The sequence below is a fragment of the Oncorhynchus kisutch genome, unplaced genomic scaffold, assembly GCF_002021735.2.
Source record: "Oncorhynchus kisutch isolate 150728-3 unplaced genomic scaffold, Okis_V2 scaffold986, whole genome shotgun sequence".
Lineage (NCBI taxonomy): Eukaryota > Metazoa > Chordata > Actinopteri > Salmoniformes > Salmonidae > Oncorhynchus > Oncorhynchus kisutch.
This window is the reverse complement of record NW_022262931.1, coordinates 98,165-108,201: the sequence shown is the minus strand read 5'-3', so window position 1 is coordinate 108,201 and position 10,037 is coordinate 98,165. Positions and strand designations below refer to the sequence as shown.

The 10,037-nt window shown below is 40.6% G+C and overlaps 10 non-coding genes across 10 annotated transcripts; all 10 read left to right on the top strand.

Annotated features, from left to right (window-relative positions):
* Nucleotides 1-532: 532 nt before the first annotated feature.
* Nucleotides 533-605, top strand: trnav-aac (transfer RNA valine (anticodon AAC)). The gene has a single exon. It is a non-coding gene; the product is annotated as a tRNA-Val (tRNA).
* A 749-nt stretch (nt 606-1,354) lies between these two features.
* trnav-aac (transfer RNA valine (anticodon AAC)) lies at nt 1,355-1,426 on the top strand. The gene has a single exon. It is a non-coding gene; the product is annotated as a tRNA-Val (tRNA).
* Nucleotides 1,427-1,939: 513 nt separating this feature from the next.
* On the top strand, nt 1,940-2,012 carry trnav-cac (transfer RNA valine (anticodon CAC)). Its single transcript has one exon. It is a non-coding gene; the product is annotated as a tRNA-Val (tRNA).
* Nucleotides 2,013-3,188: 1,176 nt separating this feature from the next.
* trnav-cac (transfer RNA valine (anticodon CAC)) lies at nt 3,189-3,261 on the top strand. Its single transcript has one exon. It is a non-coding gene; the product is annotated as a tRNA-Val (tRNA).
* A 588-nt stretch (nt 3,262-3,849) lies between these two features.
* Nucleotides 3,850-3,922, top strand: trnav-aac (transfer RNA valine (anticodon AAC)). The gene has a single exon. It is a non-coding gene; the product is annotated as a tRNA-Val (tRNA).
* Nucleotides 3,923-4,435: 513 nt separating this feature from the next.
* On the top strand, nt 4,436-4,508 carry trnav-cac (transfer RNA valine (anticodon CAC)). Its single transcript has one exon. It is a non-coding gene; the product is annotated as a tRNA-Val (tRNA).
* A 1,174-nt stretch (nt 4,509-5,682) lies between these two features.
* On the top strand, nt 5,683-5,755 carry trnav-cac (transfer RNA valine (anticodon CAC)). The gene has a single exon. It is a non-coding gene; the product is annotated as a tRNA-Val (tRNA).
* Nucleotides 5,756-6,928: 1,173 nt separating this feature from the next.
* trnav-cac (transfer RNA valine (anticodon CAC)) lies at nt 6,929-7,001 on the top strand. Its single transcript has one exon. It is a non-coding gene; the product is annotated as a tRNA-Val (tRNA).
* Nucleotides 7,002-7,589: 588 nt separating this feature from the next.
* trnav-aac (transfer RNA valine (anticodon AAC)) lies at nt 7,590-7,662 on the top strand. Its single transcript has one exon. It is a non-coding gene; the product is annotated as a tRNA-Val (tRNA).
* A 512-nt stretch (nt 7,663-8,174) lies between these two features.
* Nucleotides 8,175-8,247, top strand: trnav-cac (transfer RNA valine (anticodon CAC)). Its single transcript has one exon. It is a non-coding gene; the product is annotated as a tRNA-Val (tRNA).
* The last annotated feature ends 1,790 nt before the right edge of the window (nt 8,248-10,037 follow it).

Here is a 10,037-nt window from a genome sequence, read left to right as displayed (position 1 = left end):
GGTTTGAAACAGTTGAGTTTTGTCTAAACCTTGCAGTCTACCTAGATTATTTTCTGTCATTACAGCTGCTTGATGTGACCGCTAGTTTTTAATGGGTACTATACACAATACCCCATAATGACAAAGCGATAACATATAGTTTTTATTAATGAAAAAAATATTTAAAAAAAAACGTATTACATACGTTTTCAGACCCTTTGCTATGAGGCTGGAAATTGAGCTCAGGTTCATCCTGTTTCCATTGATCATCCTTAGATATTTTCTTTAACTTGATTGGAGTCCACCTGTGGTAAATTCAAATGATTGGTCATTTCTGCAGCATTGAAGGTACCCAAGAACACAGTGGCTTCCATCACTCTTAAATGGAAGAAGTTTTGAACCACCAAGAGCCGGCGGCACACAATAATTCCCGGCTTCTCAAGCCTTATTGCTTAATTAATGGACTAAGTAATTTCTGATTTCATTAGGTTCTGAGAGCGATAAACGTCCCACCCAGCCAAAGTCAGCCACACCTTTGAATTCCACTCATTAGGTTTCCGTAGTGTAGTGGTTATCACGTTCGCCTAACACGCGAAAGGTCCCCGGTTCGAAACCGGGCGGAAGCATTTTGTAATATTCAATATTCCCCCAATGCCCAGAGGCTAACATTGGTTTGAAACAGTTAGTTGTCTAAACCTTCCTGTCTACCTCTCGACCTGTTGATCAATGTTGCCGTTTTTGGGGGAACCTCCTCCGTGCGATCTGTATGATGTGACCAGACTGACAGCTTCTCTGAGCCAGGCACATTCATTTTTCAGGGTCATATGTCAATGGATATATCAAATAAATGGCAATATAATCCAGATAAAACAAACTAAAAAGTAGATTATTTTCTGTCATTACAGCTGCTTGATGTGACCGCTAGTTTTTAATGGGTTACTATACACAATACCCTACATGACAAGCGCATAACATATTTTTTATTAATGAAAAAAATATTTAAAAACTATTTACATACGTTTTCAGACCCTTTGCTATGGAGGCTGGAAATTGAGTTCCGGTCCATCCTTTTCCATTGATAATCCTTAGATATTTCTTTAACTTGATTGGAGTCCACCTGTGGTAAATTCAAATGATTGGTCATTTCTGCAGCATTGAAGGTACCAGAACACAGTGGCTTCCATCACTCTTAAATGGAAGAAGTTTTGAACCAACCAAGCCTCTTCCAAGAGCCGGCGGCACACAATAATTCCCGGCTTCTCAAGCCTTATTGCTTAATTAATGGCCTAAGTAATTTCTGATTTCATTAGGTTCTGAGAGCGATAAATGTCCCACCCAGCCAAAGTCAGTCACACCCTTGAATACCTCTCATTAGGTTTCTGTAGTGTAGTGGTATCACGTTCTCTTAACACGCGAAAGGTCCCTGGTTCGAGACCGGGCGGAAACATATTTAAAAAATTGGACAGTAAGCCTATTCACTTAGGACTCGGTCCCAATTTCGGAATTCATGCTTTTCCTTCGCACTTCTCAATATTTGCTATTCAGACATACCTTTTTTAGCCGCGTAACGCACTCTGCATGTGTGGCTAGCTTGGGCGCTCTGAATACATTCCTGCTACGTGTGGTCTGAGGTCCATAATGATTCAAATAGTTTACCATGCCAGGGTACGCTGACAAGAAAACACAGCCCTTATTTCAAGTGTTTTTAAAATCCCCCGTGGGGAATATGAATGGTGGAAAAACGATTGGAACCATTTTCCTGTTTGACCGCTAGTTTTTAATGGGTATTATGGCTCTTTCTGTGGTACTCAATTTGGGATATTATGTGAGGTAGACTTGTGGGCATTCCTAATATTTTCCACGACTTCCTCTTTTTGTATTGTAGTTTCAGTAGTGTAGTGGTTATCACGTTCGCCTCACACGCGAAAGTCAGTCACACCCTTAGTTTTCCACACATTAGGTTTCCGTAGTGTAGTGGTTATCACGTTCGCCTCACACGCGAAAGGTCCCCGGTTCGAAACCGTGCGGAAACATTTTGTAATATTCAATATTTCCCAATGCCCAGAGGCTAGCATTTGGTTTGAAACAGTTGAGTTTTGTCTAAACCTTGCAGTCTACCTAGATTATTTTCTGTCATTACAGCTGCTTGATGTGACCGCTAGTTTTTAATGTGTACTATACACAATACCCCATAATGACAAAGCGATAACATATAAGTTTTTATTAATGAAAAAAATATTTTATAAAAAACTTATTTACATACGTTTTCAGACCCTTTGCTATGAGGCTGGAAATTGAGCTCAGGTCCATCCTGTTTCCATTGATCATCCTTAGATATTTCTTTAACTTGATTGGAGTCCACCTGTGGTAAATTCAAATGATTGGTCATTTCTGCAGCATTGAAGGTACCCAAGAACACAGTGGCTTCCATCACTCTTAAATGGAAGAAGTTTTGAACCACCAAGCCTCTTCCAAGAGCCGGCGGCACACAATAATTCCCGGCTTCTCAAGCCTTATTGCTTAATTAATGGACTAAGTAATTTCTGATTTCATTAGGTTCTGAGAGCGATAAATGTCCCACCCAGCCAAAGTCAGTCACACCCTTTGAATACCTCTCATTAGGTTTCTGTAGTGTAGTGGTTATCACGTTCTCTTAACACGCGAAAGTTCCCCTGGTTCGAGACCGGGCGGAAACATATTTAAAAAAATTGGACAGTAAGCCTATTCACTTAGGACTCGGTCCCAATTTCGGAATTCATGCTTTTCCTTCGCACTTCTCAATATTTGCTATTCAGACATACCTTTTTTAGTCGCGTAACGCACTCTGCATGTGTGGCTAGCTTGGGCGCTCTGAATACATTCCTGCTACGTGTGGTCTGAGGTCCATAATGATTCAAATAGTTTACCATGCCAGGGTAAGCTGACAAGAAACACAGCCCTTATTTCAAGTGTTTTTAAAATCCCCCGTGGGGAATATGAATGGTGGAAAAACGATTGGAACCATTTTCCTGTTTGACCGCTAGTTTTTAATGGGTATTATGGCTCTTTCTGTGGTACTCAATTTGGGATATTATGTGAGGTAGACTTGTGGGCATTCCTAATATTTTCCACGACTTCCTCTTTTTGTATTGTAGTTTCAGTAGTGTAGTGGTTATCACGTTCGCCTCACACGCGAAAGTCAGTCACACCCTTAGTTTTCCACACATTAGGTTTCCGTAGTGTAGTGGTTATCACGTTCGCCTCACACGCGAAAGGTCCCCGGTTCGAAACCGTGCGGAAACATTTTGTAATATTCAATATTTCCCAATGCCCAGAGGCTAGCATTTGGTTTGAAACAGTTGAGTTTTGTCTAAACCTTGCAGTCTACCTAGATTATTTTCTGTCATTACAGCTGCTTGATGTGACCGCTAGTTTTTAATGGGTACTATACACAATACCCCATAATGACAAAGCGATAACATATAATTTTTATTAATGAAAAAAATATTTAAAAAAAAACTTATTTACATACGTTTTCAGACCCTTTGCTATGAGGCTGGAAATTGAGCTCAGGTCCATCCTGTTTCCATTGATCATCCTTAGATATTTCTTTAACTTGATTGGAGTCCACCTGTGGTAAATTCAAATGATTGGTCATTTCTGCAGCATTGAAGGTACCCAAGAACACAGTGGCTTCCATCACTCTTAAATGGAAGAAGTTTTGAACCACCAAGCCTCTTCCAAGAGCCGGCGGCACACAATAATTCCCGGCTTCTCAAGCCTTATTGCTTAATTAATGGACTAAGTAATTTCTGATTTCATTAGGTTCTGAGAGCGATAAATGTCCCACCCAGCCAAAGTCAGTCACACCCTTTGAATACCTCTCATTAGGTTTCTGTAGTGTAGTGGTTATCACGTTCTCTTAACACGCGAAAGGTCCCTGGTTCGAGACCGGGCGGAAACATATTTAAAAAAATTGGACAGTAAGCCTATTCACTTAGGACTCGGTCCCAATTTCGGAATTCATGCTTTTCCTTCGCACTTCTCAATATTTGCTATTCAGACATACCTTTTTTAGTCGCGTAACGCACTCTGCATGTGTGGCTAGCTTGGGCGCTCTGAATACATTCCTGCTACGTGTGGTCTGAGGTCCATAATGATTCAAATAGTTTACCATGCCAGGGTAAGCTGACAAGAAACACAGCCCTTATTTCAAGTGTTTTTAAAATCCCCCGTGGGGAATATGAATGGTGGAAGAACGATTGGAACCATTTTCCTGTTTGACCGCTAGTTTTTAATGGGTATTATGGCTCTTTCTGTGGTACTCAATTTGGGATATTATGTGAGGTAGACTTGTGGGCATTCCTAATATTTTCCACGACTTCCTCTTTTTGTATTGTAGTTTCAGTAGTGTAGTGGTTATCACGTTCGCCTCACACGCGAAAGTCAGTCACACCCTTAGTTTTCCACACATTAGGTTTCCGTAGTGTAGTGGTTATCACGTTCGCCTCACACGCGAAAGGTCCCCGGTTCGAAACCGTGCGGAAACATTTTGTAATATTCAATATTTCCCAATGCCCAGAGGCTAGCATTTGGTTTGAAACAGTTGAGTTTTGTCTAAACCTTGCAGTCTACCTAGATTATTTTCTGTCATTACAGCTGCTTGATGTGACCGCTAGTTGTTAATGGGTACTATACACAATACCCCATAATGACAAAGCGATAACATATAGTTTTTATTAATGAAAAAAATATTTAAAAAAAAACTTATATACATACGTTTTCAGACCCTTTGCTATGAGGCTGGAAATTGAGTTCAGGTCCATCCTGTTGCCATTGATCATCCTTAGATATTTCTTTAACTTGATTGGAGTCCACCTGTGGTAAATTCAAATGATTGGTCATTTCTGCAGCATTGAAGGTACCCAAGAACACAGTGGCTTCCATCACTCTTAAATGGAAGATGTTTTGAACCACCAAGCCTCTTCCAAGAGCCGGCGGCACACAATAATTCCCGGCTTCTCAAGCCTTATTGCTTAATTAATGGACTAAGTAATTTCTGATTTCATTATGTTCTGAGAGCGATAAATGTCCCACCCAGCCAAAGTCAGTCACACCCTTTGAATTCCACTCATTAGGTTTCCGTAGTATAGTGGTTATCAGGTTCGCTTAACACACGAAAGGTCCCCGGTTCGGGACCGGGTGGAAACATATTTTAAAAAATTGGACAGTAAGCCTATTCACTTAGGACTTGGTCCCAATTTCGGAATTCATGCTTTTCCTTCGCACTTCTCAATATTTGCTATTCAGACATACCTTTTTTAGTCGCGTAACGCACTCTGCATGTGTGGCTAGCTTGGGCGCTCTGAATACATTCCTGCTACGTGTGGTCTGAGGTCCATAATGATTCAAATAGTTTACCATGCCAGGGTAAGCTGACAAGAAACACAGCCCTTATTTCAAGTGTTTTTAAAATCCCCCGTGGGGAATATGAATGGTGGAAAAACGATTGGAACCATTTTCCTGTTTGACCGCTAGTTTTTAATGGGTATTATGGCTCTTTCTGTGGTACTCAATTTGGGATATTATGTGAGGTAGACTTGTGGGCATTCCTAATATTTTCCACGACTTCCTCTTTTTGTATTGTAGTTTCAGTAGTGTAGTGGTTATCACGTTCGCCTCACACGCGAAAGTCAGTCACACCCTTAGTTTTCCACACATTAGGTTTCCGTAGTGTAGTGGTTATCACATTCGCCTCACACGCGAAAGGTCCCCGGTTCGAAACCGTGCGGAAACATTTTGTAATATTCAATATTTCCCAATGCCCAGAGGCTAGCATTTGGTTTGAAACAGTTGAGTTTTGTCTAAACCTTGCAGTCTACCGAGATTATTTTCTGTCATTACAGCTGCTTGATGTGACCGCTAGTTTTTAATGGGTACTATACACAATACCCCATAATGACAAAGCGATAACATATAGTTTTTATTAATGAAAAAAATATTTAAAAAAAAACTTATTTACATACGTTTTCAGACCCTTTGCTATGAGGCTGGAAATTGAGCTCAGGTCCATCCTGTTTCCATTGATCATCCTTAGATATTTCTTTAACTTGATTGGAGTCCACCTGTGGTAAATTCAAATGATTGGTCATTTCTGCAGCATTGAAGGTACCCAAGAACACAGTGGCTTCCATCACTCTTAAATGGAAGAAGTTTTGAACCACCAAGCCTCTTCCAAGAGCCGGCGGCACACAATAATTCCCGGCTTCTCAAGCCTTATTGCTTAATTAATGGACTAAGTAATTTCTGATTTCATTAGGTTCTGAGAGCGATAAATGTCCCACCCATCCAAAGTCAGTCACACCCTTTGAACTACATTCATTAGGTTTCCGTAGTGTAGTGGTTATCACGTTTGCTTAACACGCGAAAGGTCCCCGGTTCGAGACCGGCCAGAAACATATTTAAAAAATTGGACAGTAAGCCTATTCACTTAGGACTCGGTCCCAATTTCGGAATTCATGCTTTTCCTTCGCACTTCTCAATATTTGCTATTCAGACATACCTTTTTTAGTCGCGTAACGCACTCTGCATGTGTGGCTAGCTTGGGCGCTCTGAATACATTCCTGCTACGTGTGGTCTGAGGTCCATAATGATTCAAATAGTTTACCATGCCAGGGTAAGCTGACAAGAAACACAGCCCTTATTTCAAGTGTTTTTAAAATCCCCCGTGGGGAATATGAATGGTGGAAAAACGATTGGAACCATTTTCCTGTTTGACCGCTAGTTTTTAATGGGTATTATGGCTCTTTCTGTGGTACTCAATTTGGGATATTATGTGAGGTAGACTTGTGGGCATTCCTAATATTTTCCACGACTTCCTCTTTTTGTATTGTAGTTTCAGTAGTGTAGTGGTTATCACGTTCGCCTCACACGCGAAAGTCAGTCACACACTTAGTTTTCCACACATTAGGTTTCCGTAGTGTAGTGGTTATCACGTTCGCCTCACACGCGAAAGGTCCCCGGTTCGAAACCGTGCGGAAACATTTTGTAATATTCAATATTTCCCAATGCCCAGAGGCTAGCATTTGGTTTGAAACAGTTGAGTTTTGTCTAAACCTTGCAGTCTACCGAGATTATTTTCTGTCATTACAGCTGCTTGATGTGACCGCTAGTTTTTAATGGGTACTATACACAATACCCCATAATGACAAAGCGATAACATATAGTTTTTATTAATGAAAAAAATATTTAAAAAAAAACGTATTTACATACGTTTTCAGACCCTTTGCTATGAGGCTGGAAATTGAGCTCAGGTCCATCCTGTTTCCATTGATCATCCTTAGATATTTCTTTAACTTGACTGGAGTCCACCTGTGGTAAATTCAAATGATTGGTCATTTCTGCAGCATTGAAGGTACCCAAGAACACAGTGGCTTCCATCACTCTTAAATGGAAGAAGTTTTGAACCACCAAGCCTCTTCCAAGAGCCGGCGGCACACAATAATTCCCGGCTTCTCAAGCCTTATTGCTTAATTAATGGACTAAGTAATTTCTGATTTCATTAGGTTCTGAGAGCGATAAATGTCCCACCCAGTCAAAGTCAGTCACACCCTTTGAATTACTCTCATTAGGTTTCTGTAGTGTAGTGGTTATCACGTTCGCTTAACACGCGAAAGGTCCCTGGTTCGAGACCGGGCGGAAACATATTTAAAAAATTGGACAGTAAGCCTATTCACTTAGGACTCGGTCCCAATTTCGGAATTCATGCTTTTCCTTCGCACTTCTCAATATTTGCTATTCAGACATACCTTTTTTAGTCGCGTAACGCACTCTGCATGTGTGGCTAGCTTGGGCGCTCTGAATACATTCCTGCTACGTGTGGTCTGAGGTCCATAATGATTCAAATAGTTTACCATGCCAGGGTAAGCTGACAAGAAACACAGCCCTTATTTCAAGTGTTTTTAAAATCCCCCGTGGGGAATATGAATGGTGGAAAAACGATTGGAACCATTTTCCTGTTTGACCGCTAGTTTTTAATGGGTATTATGGCTCTTTCTGTGGTACTCAATTTGGGATATTATGTGAGGTAGACTTGTGGGCATTCCTAATATTTTCCACGACTTCCTCTTTTTGTATTGTAGTTTCAGTAGTGTAGTGGTTATCACGTTCGCCTCACACGCGAAAGTCAGTCACACCCTTAGTTTTCCACACATTAGGTTTCCGTAGTGTAGTGGTTATCACATTCGCCTCACACGCGAAAGGTCCCCGGTTCGAAACCGTGCGGAAACATTTTGTAATATTCAATATTTCCCAATGCCCAGAGGCTAGCATTTGGTTTGAAACAGTTGAGTTTTGTCTAAACCTTGCAGTCTACCTAGATTATTTTCTGTCATTACAGCTGCTTGATGTGACCGCTAGTTTTTAATGGGTACTATACACAATACCCCATAATGACAAAGCGATAACATATAGTTTTTATTAATGAAAAAAATATTTAAAAAAAAACTTATATACATACGTTTTCAGACCCTTTGCTATGAGGCTGGAAATTGAGCTTCAGGTCCATCCTGTTTCCATTGATCATCCTTAGATATTTCTTTAACTTGATTGGAGTCCACCTGTGGTAAATTCAAATGATTGGTCATTTCTGCAGCATTGAAGGTACCCAAGAACACAGTGGCTTCCATCACTCTTAAATGGAAGAATGTTTTGAACCACCAAGCCTCTTCCAAGAGCCGGCGGCACACAATAATTCCCGGCTTCTCAAGCCTTATTGCTTAATTAATGGACTAAGTAATTTCTGATTTCATTATGTTCTGAGAGCGATAAATGTCCCACCCAGCCAAAGTCAGTCACACCCTTTGAATTCCACTCATTAGGTTTCCGTAGTATAGTGGTTATCAGGTTCGCTTAACACACGAAAGGTCCCCGGTTCGGGACCGGGTGGAAACATATTTAAAAAAATTGGACAGTAAGCCTATTCACTTAGGACTCGGTCCCAATTTCGGAATTCATGCTTTTCCTTCGCACTTCTCAATATTTGCTATTCAGACATACCTTTTTTAGTCGCGTAACGCACTCTGCATGTGTGGCTAGCTTGGGCGCTCTGAATACATTCCTGCTACGTGTGGTCTGAGGTCCATAATGATTCAAATAGTTTACCATGCCAGGGTAAGCTGACAAGAAACACAGCCCTTATTTCAAGTGTTTTTAAAATCCCCCGTGGGGAATATGAATGGTGGAAAAACGATTGGAACCATTTTCCTGTTTGACCGCTAGTTTTTAATGGGTATTATGGCTCTTTCTGTGGTACTCAATTTGGGATATTATGTGAGGTAGACTTGTGGGCATTCCTAATATTTTCCACGACTTCCTCTTTTTGTATTGTAGTTTCAGTAGTGTAGTGGTTATCACGTTCGCCTCACACGCGAAAGTCAGTCACACCCTTAGTTTTCCACACATTAGGTTTCCGAAGTGTAGTGGTTATCACATTCGCCTCACACGCGAAAGGTCCCTGGTTCGAAACCGTGCGGAAACATTTTGTAATATTCAATATTTCCCAATGCCCAGAGGCTAGCATTTGGTTTGAAACAGTTGAGTTTTGTCTAAACCTTGCAGTCTACCTAGATTATTTTCTGTCATTACAGCTGCTTGATGTGACCGCTAGTTTTTAATGGGTACTATACACAATACCCCATAATGACAAAGCGATAACATATAATTTTTATTAATGAAAAAAATATTTAAAAAAAAACTTATTTACATACGTTTTCAGACCCTTTGCTATGAGGCTGGAAATTGAGCTCAGGTCCATCCTGTTTCCATTGATCATCCTTAGATATTTCTTTAACTTGATTGGAGTCCACCTGTGGTAAATTCAAATGATTGGTCATTTCTGCAGCATTGAAGGTACCCAAGAACACAGTGGCTTCCATCACTCTTAAATGGAAGAAGTTTTGAACCACCAAGCCTCTTCCAAGAGCCGGCGGCACACAATAATTCCCGGCTTCTCAAGCCTTATTGCTTAATTAATGGACTAAGTAATTTCTGATTTCATTATGTTCTGAGAGCGATAAATG